Source organism: Moschus berezovskii, chromosome X (genome assembly GCF_049115385.1).
Source record: "Moschus berezovskii isolate FMDL1 chromosome X, NW_MosBer_1.0, whole genome shotgun sequence".
Taxonomy (NCBI): Eukaryota; Metazoa; Chordata; class Mammalia; order Artiodactyla; family Moschidae; genus Moschus; species Moschus berezovskii.
This window is the reverse complement of record NC_142488.1, coordinates 60,555,382-60,579,119: the sequence shown is the minus strand read 5'-3', so window position 1 is coordinate 60,579,119 and position 23,738 is coordinate 60,555,382. Positions and strand designations below refer to the sequence as shown.

General features: G+C 50.3%; 1 protein-coding gene across 2 annotated transcripts in view; it reads right to left on the bottom strand.

The window, feature by feature from the left end:
* Window positions 1-15,004, bottom strand: part of STARD8 (StAR related lipid transfer domain containing 8) — a 33,904-nt gene extending 18,900 nt beyond the window's left edge. For both annotated transcript variants that reach the window (XM_055438656.2, XM_055438657.2), the window contains exon 1: window positions 14,861-15,004. The gene's annotated coding sequence lies outside the window, so the exon portion shown is untranslated. The remainder of the gene's footprint in view (window positions 1-14,860) is intronic.
* Between the last annotated feature and the right edge of the window lie 8,734 nt (window positions 15,005-23,738).

Below are 23,738 nucleotides of genomic sequence, written 5' to 3'. Positions count from 1 at the left end.
CAGCAGCACCTCCTGGCAGGAATCTAGAGAATGTAATGGCTTATTACCTGGCAGGATGTCAGGAACATTGGCTCCTGACAATAGACCACCTCACAGAAGCTTAAGAGGCCCTGAGGCTCCCTCCCAGATGGAGTGGTCAGGGGCTTTTGTCTTAGTGATTAAGGGCTGAGCTAAGGTGCTTTGCTTTGTCCTTCTCACCAATCCTAGCCTGTCCAGGCTGGGGCCAGGAGTGACCACCCATCCCCAGTAGTCAGTCTCTCTGGGGCTGGGGCCCAGGGAGCCCAGACCAAGGATTGCCTTATGCGCCTGGCAGGAAGAGTGACACTGGGCAGGCTGAGACGAGTGACGCAGGAATGTCTGTGGCCCCTGGTCCTGCCTGTGTCCAGATGTGCAAATTCCAACAGTTTTAACTACTACGTTCTGCAGGCCATTTTGCTGGCCAAGACTGGGGTAATATGTCAGGACAGGTCAGGGACAGCATCCGGCTGGCACAAGCTGGATTCCACTAAGATTTAAGCCGAGATTCCCTGGGGAGGGGCCCAGACGATCCCCTCAAGGGCTGGGGGAGAGGACATACTAGAATGCTCCAGAGTCAATCATGCCTCAGTCTCCCAGAGGCAACGACAAAGAAGAAATAGCTGAGCAGCAGTGTACTGTCTCAGGGGTAAATGACAATATCGACACCTACACTTCCACAGGCCACATCCAAGCATCCTCTTAGCATGGCACATTTTTCTATACAGAGAAGGATACAATGAAGAGAGAAACTCTACATGAACAAGGGAAGAGATTATGTAGTCAGGAAAAAGGCAGCACTATTTCCCACTGAGGAAATTAAATAACACCCAAAGATGATAACTGAGTTGGAGAAAAAGCTTTGTCCAATCAAGCTGACTCTCCCACTTTCTGCCTAAATTATCATATGCACCTTGCTTTACTTCCTAAGCTTTGGTTTCCAAATCTACAGTTTGGGGACTAATAACTTTACTGCCTACCTCTGAGGTTACTGTGTGCATCTGGCTGGGTTCTGTCTGATTTTGAAAGAGGTTGTATGAAAGTTATCATCAGAGAGGGCTGCTTTTATTAAGACAACTTGAACTTTGTATCCACAGAGTCTTTAAAGTTCAGTTCAGATTGTGTCTTAGGTATAAAGAAGTAAGAAAGTGAGCTAGGAGAAGAAAAGACAATCAGCAACTAAGCTGCCAGAGCTCAGGTCTCATCCAGCCACTCTCTTCACTCGCCAGTGGCCCCTCTTCACACCACTGTCGGGGAACTCAAGCCCTTTATACCTTTGGTTACCCTGTGGGCTGTGAGATAGCTGTTGCCCAAGTCCTGGTTCAGCCTGCTCCCTCCCAACCCAAAATCCGGCTCAGGCCTCAGGAGGGGGCAAAATCCAGGGCCTCGGACAAGAAAGGGGTAGATGTCACAGAGGCCCAGATCAAAGTGTTCTTGTTACTACCAGAGCAGTCTCCTCTCGATCTGGGCTACACATTATAATCTGGGGAACTTGAAAATGCCAGTGCCTGAGGCCCAATTAAATCATGACCAATTAAATCAGACTCTGAGGATAGAGTTAGTTTTGTTTTGTTTTGTTTTTGAGAGCTCTCCAGGTGATTTGAAAGCACACCCAGGATTGAGAAGCACTGCCCAAAACAGACATAACCTGGTAAAAAGCCACAGTGTAGGTCTTCAGAAAGATTCTATCCAGAGGCTACACTCAGGCCTGTTCTCATCACTGGCCCATGCTCTCTTTGGGGCCAACAAACAGTGAGGTGAATGCACGTGATAGAAATCTGCGGGTGTCTGTGAAGGCAGTTTATTCAGTTAGCTGACTTATTCCATGAGGCCACTTTCAACAAACTTGGTTTCATTTCTATTACTTAGCTGCCTATTTGGAAAGGCATCCCCTCCGTGGCCCTCAATGCAGGATGAGTGACAGTCAGTCAGTGATGTCCGACTCTTTGCGACCCCATAGACTGTAGCCCACCAGGTTCCTCTGTCCATGAAATTCTCCAGGCAAGAATACTGGAGTGGGTTGCCATTTCCTTCTCCAGGGTGAACGCAGGATGGGTATCTCCAAAAAAAGGTTTGTTTCAGCATGGTGTCTCCCACCTCCAGTGAGCCTAGGGGAAAGAGCCAATGTTCAGAGGGGTGAAGAAAGCCCTGGGAGGCTGCTGTCTATGTGACAACGTAAGTTCCCAGGTATCTATGTGACAACTCAAATTTCCAGGGTGGACTCTGTGAGGCCAACCTGGTTGCCAAGGTAGGCAGAGGGGCCACCGACCACTTGTCTTGCTGTTGTACCTGGGAAATGCCAAGTCCTGGCAAAGAGCTTCTCAGCTCATTTCTCTTGGTTGATGCAGCTCTCAGTTCTTCTGCCTACCCCTACTCCTAGAGAGGGACCTCACTTGAGGAGGACGTGCTGGCCTGCCAGCAGAGGGCCCAGATCTCAGCTGACCCCATGTGCTCGTGACCAGCTCCTTCCACTCTCCCATAAGATTACACTAAGGGGCCTTGGCCACGAGAAGTGTGTCCACTCAGCCCCGAGGCAGTACTTCATCTGAATTTGCACAAAAGGGTCTGTGGGATTTGCACTGACCCTGGCAAAGGTGCTGTAACAAGTGACCACCCAAATATGCACCTCTCTCTCTGGGAGACTGATGGAGAAGGGCCTTCACAAGGGCCAAGACTAAGAGTTGCATGGATGCTGGGACTGTCAAGACTTCCCCTCCTGACCTTGCAGCGGACATGCCGGAGTCTACCATGCTCTGTCCACTGGGAGGTCAGGTGTACTGGTTGTCTCTCCTGCTCTTAGCTGGAACCACAACTCTAACTAGATTCTTCCAGGGGAGGGGGAAAGGGAGACTGAGACCAAAATAGCTCTTATCCCACATTCCAACCGTTGCAGGAGGGGTGCCACAGCAAGGACTGCTGATGTCAAGCGGCCGAGCTCGATAGTGCTAGACACTGACTGGCCTCTGGTGGTTGGGCAGGACTCGGGGCCCCTGCTGCACCTGTTCAGGTGTGAGCCCTGGTCTCAGCTAAAGCTACTGTGGGACTAGGTGGCAACAAAATGAAGCCACGAAATCTACTTGCTGGCCAGTGGTAGGTTCACAGGTGTGGCCCTCCTTCTCTAACACTCCATGTCTATGCCATGGCCATGGGGCCACAAGGATTCTCAACCAGAGACAATTTAATTCCCCACACATCACGACCACAGGAGACCTTGGGCAATGTTGGCAGACATTTTTGGTCATCACAACTGGGGAAGGATGCTGCTAGTATCTCCCGAGTAGAGGCCAGGGATGCTACTCAACATCCTACAATGCACAGGACACCTCCCATAATAAAAGAAAGCTTGACTCCCCATTAAAAAGAAAAAAAAAAGATGAAAGGGACCTGAAGTGTAAGAGACCAGGAGCAGCAGCTTCCTTCCACCTTACCTGGGGGCCTCAAGCACCTCCAGGCAGCCCCAGCCCACCTTGGGGATGTCCTGAGAAGTGAGGTGAAGAATGAATGCAACCTTCATTGTAGGTCCCTTATCTCTGGACACTGTGGACCCCTTTCAGGGTCAGCCAGGGGAGGTGACAGTTCTTATTTTTGGAGTTTTTATAAATATGGAAGTGATACAAGGAATTTCCAATTGTGCTCTGTCTCCACACACATACACAAAGCTGTAGCCCAAGCGGCAGTATGCAGCCGTAAGTGGAGGAGGGCCGTGAGGACCCTGTGGCTAACCCAGACTTCTGGCCTGCTGGGGCTGCTTGAGAATTCGGGTCCAGAGTTGGCCCAGTCTGTGGTCTCCCAGGCAAGAACTTGATGCAGCAGAGCCAAAGCAGACAGCTGACATTTTGCCTGGCACAGGGCTTCCTTATGAAAGTGAAGGTCAAAGCTGTCACCTGCTCTGCCACAGAGGTTCCATTAGCTTTCTTGCCCTCAGGGGATCCTGTCCCCTACTCCATCCCAGGTGCTCTGACAAGGTCATGGGAGACAAGGAAAGACAGGTGTTTTAATAATCCACGTGCTACTCCATCACTTCCAGTTGCCTGCCTGGAGGCAAGAGATGCCAGCCTAACTGGTATGGGGCAGATGGAACTGCCCTCCATGGTGGTATGGGTGAAAAGAGTACTGGATCCAAAGTCAGGAGAACTACATTCTGATTTTAGCTCCACTAGGAACCTGTCAGATGACCTTGGGCAAGCCAGTACCTCCGTCAAAGTGGTAGTTTCCCTATCTTTCAATGGCCACTCACCAAAATCTAGACCCAGAACAGAAGTATGTGTGATCGGTAGAGAGGGGAGCCTCCTCTTGTATGCTCTCTTCTGGGAGACTCAAGAAAGAACCCTCAATGGGGACCAAGAACAAACCCATCTTTCCCTTCTAATTCAGCTCTTCTGATTTCCAGCCTCCAAAGGCACCGAACATTAAGGCTTAAACCTCCAGTCAGGCTGGTCTGTCCTCATGTATTTAGCCACCAACTTCTATCCATTTTTCCATCCAACAGTCACGATTTCCCATGCCCAACCGTGCTCCAGGTTCTCATGCCGGGATTATTTCAGCCCTGCAAGTTCCCAGCCTCCAGGCTCTCCTTTCAACAGGTCATCCTGCCAGCTTCTTCTCCCAAGAGCCCAGCTCTGACCTGGCCACTCTCCTAGTCTGCAACCTAATGGGCTCCCCACTGCCCACAGCTGGGGCAGACATCAGACTGATATCCACCTCCACACTCAAGACCCAGCCTGACTTGAAGCTGAAAATTCCTATTATTTATCACGATGGAGGTCAGACACCCTATCCCATGAAGACTTCTTTCCCTGATCTCTCACCAACCCCCTAACACCCAGTTAAATTAAGTGCCCCCCGCCAAATATTTCCATTACCTTCTAGACAGCACGTAACTGTGTCCCCCATTCCACTGGAGCTCCAGCAATTGGGTCCTTTGTATCTCAGTCTCCCCAGTGCTATGTGGTGTGGGCTACTGCATGGTCTGGCAACACCTAGATAGGAAGCCCTGTTTCCCAACTAAACATTGAGAAGAACTTCGACTTCACCCCTTCCTCTGGCATCTCCACAGTGAGGACACAGAACTGAGCACACATCTGCAACTCAGCAGACTGGCTGACTGGCAGCCCCCCTTGCTCCAGGGCAGAAACCATACATTCAGGAACCAAGGACCAAAGGTGTGAGAATAGAAGATAAACTCTGCATGAGGGTGGAGGCATTCTGCCTCATGGAGCACTTAGCTCTCCCATCCCAAGCTCCTGTGAGCACACAAAGTTACTTAAGAGAAGGGACATCCACCATCTCCTGCTTCCCTCTCCTGTTCTGCAAAATGTTGGTGCTCACCTGTTGTGACCCTGTACCGCCACTTCTACATCCCAACCCCCCTTCCTAAACCCAACTTCCCTTTCCTCTTGCTGAGGCCAAATATAAACTTCTGGGCAGGAAATGCCTTGAAGGAGCTTGGCCCCACCCTGAGATCCAGAGAAAACTGTCTTTGACAGAAAGGAAATGGGCCTGAGAGAAGTAGCCTCCTCAGGCCAGGCCTGCTCTCCTCTGGAAGCCAACAGACACAAGCCTGCCTTGGAGCCCAGCAGTGGCCAAAGGGAGGGCTGGGACAAGGAGCACAAAGGAGAAGGTAGGGACAGGGGTGATGATGGGTATGCTCAGGCCATGGTGAGGTGAAGGGAAGGAAAACCCCAAAGAGTGGCCTGATGGCCGTGTCAGGACGCCAGAGCATACAGGTTCTGTGGTACGGTGAGTGGGAAGAGTAACAAGATAGCGATCTGAAGACCTGACTCTTAGTCCTAGCTCTGCTACTTCTCAACTCTGGCTGTGATCATTACTGATAACAATTGTTATGATACTGAATGCAATTATGTTGTGTATTAAGAATAACTCATGATAGACACTAATATTTACTTACTATGTGCCAGACCCTGAGCTAAGGACTTTATATAGATCATACTGGATAAGACTTTATTTCCCTATGCCACAGTGTCCTCATCTGTCAAAAAGCATTACAATCATAGTACCGACAACATGAGGTATTTGCAAATATAAAATGAGATAATAATCATAGCAGCCAAAGGGCAACAAGTCATCATTATTGTCCCAAGCATTAGATTAAGTACTTTTTATATGATTTATGTTATTGAGCCTTCATAACAACCCTGTGAGGTTAGTGCTCTGATAATATCTCTATTTGATCAATGAGAAAACTGAGGCCCACAGCTACAGAGTAATTTCCCAAGGTCATCAGTGAAGAAGTGGTGGTCCAAGATCCACATTGAGGCAGTCTGGCTCCAGAGTCAGAGCCACTACATTAGAATCCTCATTAAACAGGAGAAATCATCTAGGTGATAGACATAAAAAGACATATACCAGTTTTTCTGCAATATGAACCGTTAACCTGAAGTAAGTTCCCAGCAGTGGAGAAGCACCTGATCATCCTGTATCTCTTTGGTCTCCACAACAGTCCTGTCCAAGGCAGACCTGCTGCACGAAAGGGGAAACTAAGGCTATGAAAAGTCAGTTCAGTTCAGTTGCTCAGTCGTGTCCAACTCTTTGTGACCCCATGGACTGCAGCATGCCGGGCTCCCCTGAAAGGTCTAATGGTTTCTATTGGACTACAGATGAAACCAGGAAACTGAGTAAATGCCCATAGCCCTCCTGTTGATCTGTTCTTACATCAGCATCCCCAGGCTCTCCCCTCCAAATCCACTCCCCCTTGGTTGTGTATTTATTCAACCAATATTACCTGAGCACCTACTCTGCACTGGGCCCTATGGTAGGCACCAAGGTCTGAAAACTGAACAAACACTGAACTCTCCTAGAGTACTTGGCCAGAGTTGGTACTAGGCCCTTCCTTCTCAGGGAGGCAGAGGCTAAGATGGACTGTCCTTGAAGCATCCCCTGGAGCTCATTTGGAGACAAGTAACAGAATGAGCTCGAAAGTAATGGAGCTGGCAGCTGGTACAACCTGAGGGAAGGAAGCTTGCAGCGCCCGAGAGCCCTGAGATGGGAACGCTGGAGGGAGTACTAGAGTATCTAGACAAAAGCCCCTCACATACATACCCAATTTTAGCATGTGCCAGGCCAGCTGGAGGGCTCACAAAAGTGAATCCAGCCAGCCACCCACACCTTCTAAATAATACAACCTGGTTGTGAAGATAGCTCACTAAAATGTCTCTTCTTCTGATGCCACCTAGCAGCCTGCTCTCCACCCTCAGTGCTGGAAAGTGCTAATCAGGCAGGCCTGCTGCCATCAGAACAATCCTCACTCCCTTCTGCACACCCTCCCCCACCTCAGTGCAGCTCTGCTTTAGAGCATGGATACCCAGCCCTCAGTGTTTTCTCTTCTTTCCATCTGTCAACCCTGGGGGGTCTGGAACATGCAGGGACCTGGGGACTGTATGTACAGGAGTCAGTGATTGCTGGTGGGTGTAGGGAGCAGTCAGGCAGGGGTGGGAGACTCGAGATTTAGCTCTTGCCTCCCAGGCAGGCATCTGGGAAAGGGAAGGGGAAAGCATGACACAGTTGCTAAGGATGTGGGTGGTGGACTCAGACTGCTTGTGTCCTGATCCCAGCTCCATCACCCTCAAGCTGCGTGACCTTGGGGAAGTTCTTCTTTTAACCTCTCCCTGACTCAGTTTCTTCATACATAACATGGGGGTGATTATAGTAGTACCCACCTTACTGAATTGTCATGGGAGCTAAGTAAATTCAAATGTGTCAAGAATTGAGAAGAATTCACTATTGTTCTTGGTGTTATCATTGTTACTATGTCTCTTATAGAGTCATAAATGTCACTAAAGGAGCCCGGAGGAAGGGAGCCCTGGAGGCAGGCACAGTCAGGAAGAGCTTTTCAGAAGGAGGCAGAGTCTGAAATGACAGAAAAGTCTTTATGCCCGAGAGGTGGCAGGTTTGAGCATAGCATGTCTCCAAGTCAGTGGGAAACAGCAGTGACAAGGTAGAAGAAAGTACTACTAAACAGCAATAACAGTGAGAGTGCTATTTATACTATTGGATTTAATATTCAGCAACCCCTGAGGTAAGTACATACCTCCATCTCACAGCCGACAAAATGGAGGCTCACAGAGGTTACAGAATTTGCCTAAAGTCACCCAGTGCTGCATTATACCAGAGTCCCCACTCCTCACAGTGACACTCTCCTGCCCCAGGCATCATGTGTACACTTCAGGGGAAGTTTTGCTTTGACTTCATTCTGGCCCCTTTCCCACATGACCCTCTCTGTTTGTCCCATTTAGAAGACACTACTTGGGTGGGGGCTGCTCAGACCAGATGTTTGGGGCAAGGTGCTTCCCAAGCTCGCTGCCCCTGCCCGCCTGACTTGACTTCAGCCTGGAGCAGAAAAGTTGGCTGCAAGTGCCTCTCTTGCACCTCAGACAGGCCTGCCTTTGGCCAGCCCAGATAAAGGACAGGAAATCCTCAGGCACCTCCCTTAGAGGTCCCTCCCTCTACCATGGGAACAGAACTACAGCCTGGGCAGAGGTTCCTCTGCAGTGGGGAAGCTGCCAAGTCAGCCCCAGCCGCAGTGGCTGCCGGGTGTGGTTTGGGGGAAACAGGGAAGGCTGAGGGTCAGAAGACATGGGTTCCAAATCCTTCCTCCTGGAGACTGAGTTCTTCCTCTCTCTGGGCCTCAGGTGGGGATCAGCCATGATCCTGCTGCAGGGATCACATGGTCTATCTGACTTGGTTGCTCTGAGAACAGAATGGGATCATGGAACTGAAAGTCCCTTGGAAACTTTAAAGAAATGGTAGGACTCGTCACTGTCATCCTCATCAACTGCTAGAGGCGTGGCTGAGCTGGTGTTTCTCCCCATCTGATTCACACTTCTAGGACCCACTGTGGGCATGGCTTAGACTCATTTCCAGCTTTGATGCTCCTTAAAATATCCCTTTCCCACACCCCCCACCAGCTCAAGAGGCAAAAGCAAGTGGCAGAAAAGCAGGCTATATGGTCAGCCCACACACAGTACAATGCAATCAGCGCATCCCAGTGAGCACCTCCTCTCCTCAGGCTTGCCCTCAGTTTTGGGGACACCAAGAAGAAGGCCCTACCCTCCCAGGGCACCACAGTCATGGGAGCTGGCTGGACCAGAATGACAAACAGAGAGAATTGTATGAGGTGTTTGGACCCAGGACTCCTGGGGTTCAAAATCGACCTGCTGGAGTCACCATGAAAAAGTAATGGAGAAGTCTGGAAAAGTTGAGGGTACAAATAAACAGAGGTGAGTGAGGGGCTCCCCAGAGACACAAATGGTAGAATGTGCAAAGGCCAGTAATGAAGCTGGGAAGTACTGGTCCCAGGTCCCCTGAGGAACATTTGGAGGATCTGAGGCTGTTTGGCCTGGGGAAAACACAGAGGGACTCGGGTTCTGTCCTCAGACATCCGCAGATCAGAGAGAACAGATAGGGTCTAGGTGGTCCCAGGGGGCAGAGCTGGGACCCAGGGGTAAAAGCCAAAGGGAGACAGAGATCAGCTCAACATCAGGAAAAAAAAAAAAACTTTGGAGATTCCACGGATATAAGCAACTGCCTTGAAACACTGTGCTCCCGCTTATTGAAAAAGGGTGACAGGAACTGCTCGAATACTTGAAGGGGAAAACCCGAGCTACTGAAGGAGAGTTAGACTCAGTGCCCTCTAAAGGCCTTTCTTTCCTGAGCTCTGTCTGTCTGCTTCCTACCTCTAGTGTATTGCGGGAGAAGCATAAAGGTGACCAGAGCTGGTTAGGCCCTTGGCTGGTTCCCACAGAGACCTGGGATCTCAGGAGCACTGCGGGCTGGTACGACACAGCAGGGAGCAAGTCACTCATTAACTTGTGGCTGAATGGGTCGAGGGTGGCCACCTGGGGCAGACGCAAACACGAGGAGAGGCAAGAGAGCAAACTGCACAAAAGCCCATGCTCAAGGAAAACCCAAGCTGTAGTAGTTCAAGGCCCTGCCAACCCTAAGTGACCAGTCAGCTGAGAGTATTTAGTGACTAGGCATGGCACAATTTGAAACCAGTTCACCTTTGCCTTGTGGATAAGAAAACTTTCTTGACTGGGAATGCACAGTCTCATGTCTAGAAGGAAGCCTAGGAGACCACCAAGTCTATGCCATGGACCCGAGCTAGGCCCAGAGAAAGCAAATGGTCTTTTCTGAAGTCACTCCTGGAGAGGTAGCTAGAGAGAGGCACAGCCAGAAGCCAGGTTTCCTGACCCTATCACAGGCCCATGGGGGTTGCTAAATGTTGGTTCCTTCTTGTCTCACTGAAACTGCAGAAAACTTGTGGTCTAGAGCAGTGGTCCCCAACCTTTTTGGCACCAGGGACCGGTTTTGTGGAAGACAATTTTTCCACGGATGGGGGCGAGGGGGTGGAGTTGGGGCTGGTTTCAGGATGATTCAAGTTCATTACATTTATTGTGCACTTTATTGCCATTATTATTACATTGTGATATATAATGAAATAATTATATGACTCACAATAACACAGAATTAGTGAGAGCCCTGAGATTGTTTTCCTGCAACTAGATAGGCCCATCTGGGGGTGACGGGAGAGTGATGGGGAGCAGCCGTAAAGACAGATGAAGCTTTGCTTGCTCACCCACCACTCACCTCCTGCTGTGTGGCCCAGTTACTAATAGGCCACAAATTGCTCCCAATCTGTGGCCTAAAGGTTGGGAACCCCTGGTCTAGAGCTATCTATATTGGACGTGGGTCCTAGCTTGATTCTTCCCAATTCCCACTGCTTGTCAAGATACAGGCTATTTGACGAATGCCTCCTCCTCCACTATGGAGGCCTCAGGTCTTATGTCCCAGTCTGGTGTGAAGAGACCCACAACTGGACTGAAAACAGACACACACAGCCGCATCCCACCCCCAGTAATGGCAAACCCTTTGAGTGGGCATGTCTTGCTCTTTTAGACTTTCAAATTGAGATCAGGGATTCAACTGCTCCTGGAAACACTGCCAGCCCCTGTGACTCTGATGCCTAAAAAAAAAAAACAAAACAAACAAACAAAAAAAAAAACCCTTACCCCACTGTCCATCTGAATTTCTATTAATTCAACTCCCTGCCTGTCTCTATAATACCACCCAAGATGTGTATGTATCCTTCAAGCAATGTGGATGACTACTTCTGTTTCCCCAAGTGAAAACACAGGGGCAGAAGTTTAATTGGCCCCAGAAGTTCTCATGCCTGAATGTTCATTAATGTCCCCTTGGGGGAAGGTAAGGGCTCAAAATGGGGTCCCTTTAAGGCCTGGGGTGGACAAAGAGTTAGTTAATGGCCATCCCTAGAGGTGACTTTCCAAGGTGGTTATTATGTGGCTCAATCATTAACCACGCAGTGGCAGGACCCTGGGTTTGTTCGAAAGGAGCCACTCCTTTCCCAAGGACAGCCCAAGAGCAGGAGGCTCTGGGGTAGCAAGGCCTGGATGAGGGAAACTCTCCCTCAGCTACACAAGGGGGTGGAGGAGGGCTGGCCCGGATATGGAGGAAGTCAGCACACCCTTACTGGGGTGGGAGGGGAAAGCGAGACAGTGAGGGTTTTTATCATGAATGAGAGAGGAAGCTCCAAGCTGGGTCATGGTGATTAGATGACAAGCTGGGAAAGACGCTCATCCTGAATGCATCCTGTTTTGCTCTGAACTGGAACTGGCCTTGGGGGCCAGAGGCAGGGGAAAGCCAGGAGGCGAGAAGCCTCCCAGGAATTCTCCCAGGCCTGCCGACCTCAAGCTCCTGGGTGGCCCTGGAACTGGGGAGGCCAGCAAGAAAGTCAGAACTCTCATTTACCCTACAGAACTAAGGCACGCACATACTTTCCACAAGAATCCTCCACAAGTCAACCTTGAGAGCCCGAGCCCCAGAGTTGAAGCCTCAGAGACAGTGGCAGGCACTTTAAAAGAAGGGGGCTAGGGCTCCATAATCCCTCCAACTCAGACCACTCCTATGCCTCTCTTCCAAAGTTCAGTTCAAATGTCACTGTCTCTGTCAGTCACCTTCCCATCGGTCAAAACTCACTGTTCCCCAGATCAGTCTTCCCAGGGCAAAACATCCTCAACAATGGGAAATATGAACTGCTAGAATATTTGATGATATTAAGGAACTGTTTTCAGATGAGATAGTGGTGCAGTGTCTATCATTTGAGTCTCTATCATTCATACATATATATATATAATATGACTATTTATAGATAAATTGATAAGGTGTCTGGGATTCATGTCAAAATAACAAGAGAATGAAGTATAAATAGGGAAGGATTGGCCATGTGTGACTAATGGGACTTTACTCCATCGATCATCTCTACTTTTATGTATGTTCGAAATTCTTCATAATAATTTTTTAAAGCCCTCACCAAGGTAAAGACTTGGTGTGTCATGGATGCATGCCACTAGCTCCCATCTACTAGATGGCAGATTTCTGGAAGGTGGGGGTTATACTTTGTGTCCTTCACAAGAACTAGCACCAAGAACTTAATGACTAATAATTTATACAGCACTTGGTAATTTACCAAGCACTTAGCCATGGATCTTCTCATTTAATCTACTGAAGTGGAAAAAGCAGGGAGAAACCAAGAGTCTAAGAGATCAAATGGAACAGCAGAGCCTGAATTAGAACCTCCATGTGTCCTGCTCCCAGTCCCCTGTTCTTTGCCCGACACCATGCTAGACTCCTGAGGAACTTTACCTTCAGTTCTGCAGTTGCAGCAAGGTCAGGGTAAACAGGGACAGCAACAGCGGGGCATGCAAGTTTCAAAGTGGAAGGCTGGGCAGGAGGAGGCTCAGCACACACAGCACTTCAGATTGGTGACAAGGGCCCAGACTGGGACCTCCTGTCCAGTGACTCAAATTTACTAGGACTTGTTCCCCCTTAATACACACACATAAACCAAGGCCCCAAGTCACAGATGAATAAAGGTGCAATAAACACTTGACACCAACAACTACGTGCCCAGCCCTGGGCTCAACTCCTCTGTTAACAGTCGCAGGGTAGAAGAGTTCACACATCCCATCCTAAAGCCCTTGCATCTTTCACATCCCCTCTTTACTTTATCTGATAACAGCCTCCCAAAGGCCATGACACTGGATCCTACCCAAACTGGGAGCCCAAGAAAAAAGTTATCTTTAATCTATTCAAGCCAGAGACAACTCCTCCTTCTAGTGAAAGATCCCATGGCTCACCTTCCCCAAGAAGGTAGAGGCACACCGTGCCTTTGTTAAACCTGTCACCTGCTAAACCTTGACATCTGCCACAGCATTCCCATTATAGACTCCATCCTCTCCTCCTTTCGGGACTTTCTGGCTTTTAAGGAACAGACATTCCAAATCTCAAATCCAGAACATAGTTGGACAAAGGTCAAATCCTGAAAATGAGGACCAGCCCAGAATGTCTAGCAATATGGTAGCTGTAGCCTTCGGGTGAGAGTCCCCCACTCCCCAAAATCATCATTCCCATCACACTCTTCTGGGTTACTTCATCAACCACTCAGAAAGCACCTGCAGATGCCACCTCCTCTACTTCTCTACACTCTTGTGCTGCCTCCTGTCATCCCCAGACAAGAATTATCTTTTATTCCAGGAGGATGAAAGTGAAGGGAAAATTCAGAGAGCAGTAAGACAGACCATGGGTGGGGACATCAACCCCTAGAGTGGGGGCAGGAACAGATCCACAGTAGGAGTCAGGGTTTGAAAATAGCCCTTGGTATGATTCATCACCGTCTCCTCCAGGACCCCCCAACATGGGTGCTCTGAGTGAGATGGAGACAAGCCAGGGCCCTCCAGCCCAAACTCTGGGGCCCAGGGCTCAGGGTTGGCCCCACTACTCTCCACCTTCAGTCTGGCTGCTGTCTTGGTTGCCTTTCCCAGCACCACTAGTTTTCCAGCTGGCTAAGCTGTATAATCACGACAAAGCTCTCCATCTGCATAGCTCCTGTCACCCCAAGCATCTCAGAAACAACACTTTACCTGCCAGCTTAAGAGCCTGGACCCACGCAGTAAGTCACCAGATGTCACGGTGGAACAGACTGGCCCCTTATATACTGAAATCCAGCCCACTAACCAAGGTGCAGTTGAAAACACTGGCCCACAGAAGTAGCATGACTTGCTTAAGGTCACATGAATTAGTGACTGAACTTTGGTTTTCTGAGTTGTAACTCAGTACTTTAAAAAGTCTTGGGAGAACAGAAATGGAGGAGAGAACCTCAGACTATCTAAATGGGGAAATTCCCAAAACTTCCACTAAAAGGCTCACAGGTTCTCTTATCCAAAACCATCTTGGACTTCATGGGGTAACGGAGCCCTGAAAGACGCGACTTATCCAAAGGATTTCGCTTGAGCCCCGCCGCTGTCTTAATATCAGGAAAGTCCGGGCGTTTCTCAGAAGGGAAGGCAGTGGCCTGAGGGGAGAGCCCAGGCCGCCCAACCAGGGGCTTCCTGGAAATGCGCTCAACAGAAGAGGAAGGAGAATAGGAGAGGAAAAGCGGCGTGACTCGACCACAGAGCCCAAGCCCCGCCACCCTGATCAGTTTCAGCCCGCCTCTGAAGCCCCAGAGCCGCGGCTCTGGGCTCCAAGCAGGCTCGGGGCTAATGCGCGGACAGCTGCCTTCCACCACCCGACTCGCGGGGCTTTCTCGGGAGAATCGCGGCCGGCGGGCTCCGGGAGTCCCCCAATTTCGGCGACTTGGGCCTCAAATCCCGGGGACGCAAGTGGCTCGGCTCGCTCCCCTTGCGCCTCCTGTGGACGCCGGACAGCCGAACCGCTAAGAACCGGGCCGGAGCGCGCTGGAGAGGCGAGGCGAGGGAGCCCTGGAGCCTCGCGGGTCCCGACCTCCTCCGGCCGTTGCCCTAACTCCCACCTGAAGGCCGCGTCCGTCGCTTTGGGTTCGAGACCCGACGCAGCTACCAGCGGGCGGGAGGCACGCGCGGAGCCTGGGGTCGGGCGGGGGTAACGGTGCCAGCCAGAGGAGCAGCTGCTGCGGCCGCTTAGCTGTTGTCAACCCGGAGCCACTATCGGCGCAGGTGGGGACAGAGCAGCGGCGAGTCCGGCGGTGGGGACGCCCCGCCCACCTATGGGACTTTCAACCAATGAGGGCGCAGTCCGGCCCACCGAACTCCCCAGAAAGCGGCCCAAATTGTGGTGGGTGGAGCTCTGCCTTCAAGTTCTTCCAATCCCCGGACCGCTGCCTCTACCTCCGGTCACACCGCGAGGGGGACGGGGTGGGGTGCGCACTGGGGGAAGGTACAAACCCAGGGCCAGCAACTAAGGGTCTTGAAGAAGCGGGTTGACTGGCGCGCAGACTAATATCTATTGAGCTCTGTGTCTGGCACTCTTGTGGGGGATTTAAATACTTAGACCATACGCTCGGGAAGGTTCAGTTGCTTGCTGAGGATAATTTATGGGGAGTTTGGAAGACACAACTTTGGTGAGATTCCCTGATTAGTTGGGGCAACCAAAAGAATATTAGGTATTTGAGAAGGAAGTTGCCATTCCCACCTTGTTCAGGCCTCACCATTCTGCAACTCCCCTTGTTCAGGCCTCAGCACTCTGCAACTCCCCCACGATTCCCAGCTCTCTGCCCCGTGTCCAAACTCTATTTGTACAGAGAAATGTAAGGAAAACTTGGGGTATCTGCATTAATCATGTTAAAAATCCCTCATAGCTCAGTTGGTGAAGAATCTGCCTGCAATGCAGGAGACACCTGTTCGATTCCTGGGTTGGGAGGATCTGCTGGAGAAGGGATAGGCTACCCACTTCAGTATTCTTGGGCTTCCCATGTAGTTCAGCCGGTAAAGAATCCTTTCACAATGCGGGAGACCTGGGTTTGATCCCTGGGTTGGGAAGATGCATTAATCGTGAAACGAGAAGGCTCCCAAGAGTTGTGACAAGTACCACCAGAAAGCCTGTTTAAATTCAGTAAGAAACAGAGTGTAAAGTTTTGATTTCTCTCTTGCCTTTCCTCACAAGGGTCCAATACAATTTCACACTTAGATTTCATTGTTGAATCAGGAACTCCTATTAGTCAGGGATGGGAGTACCCAAGACCCCAAGCCATCCAATCACTCTCCTCCACATTTACAAAATAGAAACTAAGAAGAAATGACTCACTCAAGTTTTCCCAGCAAATCCATGGCAGGAATAATACCTGCACACTTGTCATTTTCTCCTAATAGATGGGAGATTTCATACCTAACAAATGGGAGAGATGAAGCTGAAGTTCCTAGAAAGCAAGGACTGCATTCAACTTTTTGCCCAGAGTACACAACACAGAGGAAAGCAAAAAATAATGTTTTTTAGCACTGCAACTTTCTTAAAGTTGTCTGAGGCAATGGCAGAGCTAGACCTAGCCCCAGGTGCCCCTCTTTTGTCTGGCCTTCAGTACTCTAGGCCAAATTGGAATTCTTCCACCTTCCTTCCCTGCCAGCCCTGATGAGAATGAGGGGAGAAATGGTGAAGCAAGGTGTGTACATCTCTGTTTCTCTCAATGGCAAGACTGCACACAGCTGGCACTTTGTTCAAGATGAGCCATGTCCCCTTGGGTCTTGGGTGTGGATGAAGCCTGAATGCCAGAACTAACTCCTGGAACAAAAATCCTACCCAGAGTCAGAAATCTTTATCATGGGTGGGAAGGGAGATGACCTTCTTCCTGACACTGGGTTGCTATATTTGTAAGCATCCCTAAGGCTCTGAGTTGGAGCCAAACTTACCATGTTTCTGGAAAAGGCTAGAAGGATATAAGAATGTGGGTCCTGCAGTGGTCTTATAGGTTCCCTAGTGATGAAAGTGAAAGAGGAAAGTGAAAAGTTTGGCTTAAAACTCAACATTCAGAAAAATAAGATCATGGCATCTGGTCCCATCACTTCATGGCAAATAGATGGGGAAACAGTGGAAACAATGACAGACTTAATTTTTTCGGCCTCCAAAATCACTGCAGATGGTGACTGCTGCCATGAAATTAAAAGATACTTGCTCCTTGGAAGAAAAGTTATGACTAACCTAGACAGCTTATTAAAAAGCAGAGACATTACTTTGCCAACAAAGTTCCATCTAGTCAAAGCTATGGTTTTCCCAGTAGTCATGTATGGATGTGAGAGTTGGACTATAAAGAAAGCTGAGCGCCAGTGAATTGATGCTTTTGAACTGTGGTATTGGAGAAGACTCTGGAGAGTCCTTTGGACAGCAAGAAGATCCAACCAGTCCATCTTCAAGGAAATCAGTCCTGAATATTCACTGGAAGGAATGATGCTGAAGCTGAAACTCCAATACTTTGGCCACCTGATGCGAAGAACTGACTCATTTGTAAAGACCCTGATGCTGAGAAAGATTGAAGGTGGGAGGAGAAGGGGACAATAGAGGACGAGATGGCTGGATAGCATCATCGACTCAATGGATATGAGTTTCAGTAAACTCAGGGAGTTGGTGATGGACAGGGAGGCCTGGTGTGCTGCAGTCCATGGGGTCGCAAAGAGTGGGACACGACTGAGCAACTGAACTGAACTGAACTGTACTGAAAGGTCAGGAAACCATATCAGAGCAGATTCCATCCACCGCATGACACCAAGGACAGTGCCTACAGTAGCTTCTCAATAATGTTTGCTAATGGGTGAATGAATGTTAAAAGATACTCAAGAGACAACCATGAATAAATAAATCAAATGAATGATGAGCAAAAAACTCAAGCTACCTTTTGGTAGATAAATTTAACTGAATCAGACACGATGGGTTCTGAGACACCCAATTCTTAAAAAAAAATAGAAAAACTACAAAAGGACCAATTGCTATAAATAATTAGAACAAGAACTTCACAATGCCTATCATAGACTAGGTACTCAATAAAAACATCTGGTCATAAGTGAACACAATAGTCAGCAAAAGCTACAATCCTAATATTTGTGATGCACACTGTGACATTCCAAAATGGCCCAAGCAGATGTCTAGGCTATTTCTGTGGGTCTTTTTAAAAATCTCTTTCCCTTATCCCATGAGCTTCAGAAAAGCAAGGAGAGCTCAGTTTCTTCAGAAAAACAAAGATAACTCATCTCCTTCAATCACCAGCATCCCTTGCTCCCCAAGATCCCCAACCTAAGCCAGAGTCTTGCATGAACAGATATTCAGCAACGGTTCCTGGAAGATGAGAACATGGTACCTTTTCACAGGTCCCTTTCTGGGCAGCATGTTGAATGACTCTGGAGATAATGGGAACCTCCAGATTCTTGCCAGCCCTTTTCCTATAACCCCTGCCCCCATTTCCTGTGTGTCCTATAGTGCTGCTGCTGCCCTAGATGCCAGCTGAACCATCAGGCAGAGAAGTGTAGTCTGTATGAGGGTAGGCTGAGGGCAGGTGACTAAGTCTCAGGGTGCATGAGCCTCTATGCCTGAGGCACCGGGCTGCCCTCATTCTATCACTACCATAGCCCACTGTGCCATACAAAAGGCAGGACAGTGGATTGTGGAGTCAGACAGCCTGTGTACAGAAGTGCAACTCTGCTACTTACTAGCTGTGTACCTTGGGCAAATTTACTTTCCAGCTTTCTGTGCCTCAGTCTCCTTATCTGTAAAGTGTGGACAATAATCACAATCCTGACCTTATATTGCTGCTAAGCAGATCCACTAGACTAAATTACCTAGAACAGTGACTGGCACCTAGAATGTGCTTCTAAGTGTCAGATATGATGATAGAGGCACTGAGTAATGGTGGAGTGAGTCCATTCAAGCAAGAAAGTTGGGTGCTAGTCTCTATGGCTTTCTGTCTGTGTCACCCAGGAAAAGTCATTGTGCCACTCTAACCATCAGTTTCCTCATCTGTAAAATGAGGGGAGAGCACAATCTCTAGTGGGCAAAGTTGAGCAATGGATGTAAGTACTATAAAGGGTGACAGGATGGCACTGAAGGTGTGGCAGAGCTAAGCTTTTGCCAAAGCCAATCAACCCTTTCCTTCTAGGCAGTGGTAGAGAGAAACTCCATACGCTGTTACCCTGAGTCTTACTCTGAGACACTTGGGTCTCAATAAGTGCCTATCTGAGAAGTTAACAATAGTCCCTACACCCCTCCCTGTCCAGATGGTAATTCCTCGGGCTACTGCCATCAGACCCATAGTCCCACTCCAGAATGGTCCAGGGTAACATCAGGAAAGAACCCAAAAGACTCTTCCACTACTTTTTCCCATGTGGCTAAAGGAGCAGCTGCAAATAATTCCATTGAACTCAGTAGGGAAGAAAATAAGGGGAGGAGGAGCTGTGAGGGAAAAATAAATTAGACCAGCCCCACCCAGCACATGACCATGGGTGCCTTGACACATGCACTCACACTTGCACACACATTCAAGCAGGCCTCATGGAAAGCCCACCAGTCAGGCCTGAGAGGGTAAAGGCCTGCTCCCTGGAGGTTTAGGGCCCCCCAGTCTCATGAAAGGGGGCTTCTGATCAGGTTGCCACAATGTGGGATTGTTGCTGCTGCTGCTAAGTCACTTCAGTCGTGTCCGACTCTGTGTGACCCCATAGATGGAAGCCCACCAGGCTCCCCCGTCTCTGTTACAGCTTGTTAAAAAAAAATTCCTGAGGAGCCATGGCCACGTCAGGGGGATTTGCACTCAGAGGGGCAGCTGGAGTAGGGCCAGATGTAGGGAGGCGGGAATGTAGTGGGGCAGTGGCTTCCAAAGGTGAGGGGCACACAGGCACCTCACTGAGCACTGCCAAGCAGAGGTGGGGGACAGACAGCTGTGTCCTGGGAAGAGCACAAAGACCCCCCTGTCAGTCCACAAGCCAGGAGACCACCATGGCTATGTTCACCCTGCATACCAGAGCACCCTGCAAGGGGGAGCTCTGTGCTGGGCTGGGACCCCTGGGCTGGCTGCAAGGGGAGCTTGAGCACTGGCTGAGCCAAGCACAGGCTAGGGGAGTTTCAAGGGTCACTTGCCTTCTCTGAGCTAGGATACAGAGGCAATCATTACCTCCCACCTGCCTTCTGCAGCCATCAAGAGGAGAGTGTTGGGGCAGATCATGACTGCCTCCGGACACTTGGACTAGGCAACTGGAGACAGAAAACCCAGGCCCACTTAGTCCCTGTCCTCAGCTCTACCCAAGACATCCAAGAGCCTGCCCCATCCCACCCAACACCTCCAAACTCCAGATAAAAGTGTCAGCTTGAAGGCCTGCAGCATGCACACAACAGACATAGCAATGAACCCCTTTCACATCCAGGCTGGGACTCTTGTCTGGCTTTACAGGACTGTCTCAAAGGAGCTAGAGGTTTTCTGCTGCAAGCGCCCCATCCCTGGCCCACAATACCACACCCTCCACGCTCAGTTCCCTTGGGGAGGTCTGCCTGCCTTGGGTAAAAAGAAAACAGGTGGGTTCACACTGGGTACACACTCCCAGAGCAGGATGTCCACCCCCAGTCCCCACGGCCCACACCATTCCTGTCCTTCAGAGGAAGGTCACAGTGTGCTGAAGGGAAATAAGCAAAAGCAAGCCCACTTCCAGCTAGAGACTGTCACCTTGCCCTGCACCTTCCCCATGCACACAAACAAGCAGTTGAGGTCAGAGGCACCTCCCTCTACCTTCCCCAACAGCCACCTCTGTCCAGTCTAGCTTCAGTCCTTAAACTTGCTCCTTCCTGTCTAGGCTCAGTTTCCTCATCTGAAAAAACAGGGCTGGGTCCTGGTTTCTATGGTCCCTTCTTTCCAGATTATTCTCTACTCCTGTGAGTCTCTCTGTGTGTTCCCATGGGAGTAGGACTCCCAGAAAATTACATGCATGGAGCTTCTGTAAAGGAAGGGATGATGGGGTGTGAGGTGCTCCTGAGGGTGGAGATTAGCAGGGGGCCAGGCAAGAATGAGCAGATGAAAGTGTGAAAAAGGAAGGGGGGGCTGAGATGAAATTCAGAGAAAGGGCAGGGCTGAGGCCAAGCTGGTCCAGAGGACTGGAGACTCGGCCTCTGCCTCCAGTGCTGTCCTCAGCTCATCCTGCGGCAGTGAACACCCAGAGCCTCTGAACTAAGCTCAAGATCCTGACCCCTTGCCAGGACCCTTCCACAAGTTCCTCCTGGGAAGCAGCTCCCAAGACAAACTCTGGGAGTATGAAGAGGAGATGAAGGAGGAGGGGTTCTTCTTTTTTACCCACAGTCTCCACCATCAGCCCACCACAGCCTGACCTCATGCTGCAGCCCACAAAGTTGGAGGGCTGCTGGGGCAAGGGGGTGAAAGGGGACAGAGGGTAGCTTTTACAGTTCTTGCCCACAGCCTGGCCCAGACCAACCCCATGATTATGGGTCACTGGGGTTTGGTCATCTCAACTCAAGCAGACAGTACCAGACATGTGGCCACCTATCCTCCCTGCCTCCTTCCCTTGAAGGATAGCCCTCAGAGGTCTCAGGATGGCATCAGAGAGGGCATGGGATGTGTGATGTGGCTCCAAGGTCACTCAGCAATGGCTTGGATTTTTGGCTTTGGACTTCTGTTTCATCTCAGTGTGCCCTTCAGCAACCACAGCTCTCTCCCTTCCCCAGTATCCCTACACACACACACACACACACACACACACACACACACGCACACGCACACACGTTCTGCTTCAATCCTGAGCCAGGGCCAGGGCTCCCCTACACATACACAACAACCTGTCAGTCAACATGGTGGGCATGCAGGCACCCTTAGGGGCTTGGGTAGGGAACAAGGTAGATAGGCCCAACAAGGGTCCCTGCATTCCTGGAACTACCATGCCAGTGCAGAAAGCAACAGCATCCCTAGATGGAGAATGCTCAACCCAGGCAGGCAGCCAGCCAGGTGAGGTCCCAAAGGACAGGGAGAGAGGAAAAGACAGCAAGGTTGGACATCTGATGTGTCTGAATCAAGCAGCCGCCCAAGAAACACCAGGAAAGCTGCTCTTGGGTCCCATTCCCACCAAGACTCCTGGATCAGGGGTCAGGACACTGCAACTCTGGCTTCTACCCTGCTTCTACCACAAGGATACTGTGTGACTAGGCTGAGAATCTTGCCCTCTCTGGTCTTCAGTGTCCACAAAATAAGATGGTCTGATCTGAGGATCTCCACAGCCCCCATCCTTCAATGCATTCACACATTCCATGACAAATCTAAACCTGGTTTGCTATTCCTTATGTGGCATTTGAGTGGTAGCAAGGGGGAAATTACCAGGGGAAAAGAACTGGCAGAACCTGAAAGGTTTTCTTCAGTGCTCAAAGAAATATATATTTTTTTCTGTTTTAAAAAAGACAAAGTGCCAGTCACTCTTGGAGACTTTCTGGAGTGGAAAGAGACCATGGGGATGGAGCTTTTAGGCTTTTCTAGCTGCCTGGAGAATCCCAGGGATGGGGGAGCCTGGTGGGCTTCCCTCTATGGGGTCACACAGAGTCGGACACGACTGAAGTGACTTAGCAGCAGCAGCAGCAGCAGCTGACTAAAAGGGTGCTGCCAGGGTGGCTGGGCTGTGTCACACAACTATGGGACAGAGTGGGGAAGGAAAGTGCCCTTGGAGTGATGGAGAATAGGGAGCTGCGGGTTCGGTAGTAAGACATGGAGACAAAACATGGGATAGAATGGACAGACATTCGAATGAAGAGGTAAAAATACATATAGTGGAACAGGAAGACATATAGGCGGGTGCAAATGCCATGCCAGAGGCAGCGACAAAGTGCCAGAGGAATAGGGAGCCGGAACATACTGTTTATTAAAACTGCCTGCGATGTGTTAATAACCATAGTAGGCAGTATTTGCTCTTTCTGAGAGTAGGATGCCCGCCCAAGGAGAGGTGGGCAGGGACGAAGCCAGACGGACTATAGGGATCAAAGTATGGTGTACCCAGGGACAGAGCGAGAGATGGCTAGGAATTATAAGCAAGCGGACTGCAGGGGTGAAAGGTCTGAAACGGGTGGCGGGGGGAGGGGGCTGCCAGTCAGGCGCGGGGTTGAGATGGGACAGATGAGATGGGAGGCGGCGAGGAAAACGGGAGTGCGGAGCCTGCGGAGGGCGGCAGTGCAGCCGAGCCCTGACTTCCCGCAGGGTCCCTTTGGCTCTGATCACCTGGTTTCCAGCTCTGCGGGTCCCAGCGGGTGCCCTTCACATCCCGCGGCGTCCAACTCCGGAGCTTCAGGATCCGCAAGTCCCGCCCCCAGCCCTGAGCCTGGGCCCTGAGTTCGCTGCGGCGCTCGCGCCTCTGGTGGCGGCCCGGGGACTCAGCGCGCGGTTGGCAGCACCGAGGGTGGGAGGAGCCAAGCGAGCTCCGCCCCTTCAGGGGCGACTAGAAAGTTCCACGTCCCCACCTTGAGCAGAAACTGCCACTTCGCGGTCTCACTCCGAGTTCAAGTCATCTGGCTCCACAGCGGTGCCTCGCCAACCGGCCATGTTGTAGTCCTCCTCTGGCCTTCTCCACCGGACCCCCTATTTGAGAAGTGTCTCACCACCACCATTTCTTCCACTCCAGTTCAAGATAGTGAAGGTCTTCTTGGTCAGCAAGTCAGCCCCTCTACCTCCTGTCTACCGCAGGTCTCACAGACCATGTGGCATGACAGAAGACCTTGTTCAACAGCCAGATGGTCAAGGAAACAATGGCTTCCGCCTTCTTGGCTGACTGACTGACTTACTCCTTGGCCTACTCCACTCACACACTTCTCACCATCCCTGTTTTCTGTCTGACAAGAGCAACTGGATCCTGGGTTCCAAAAGGTACCCCTTGAAACTCTCCTAGTGCCAAGAATACCTTGGACCTTATGAGCAGGAGCAT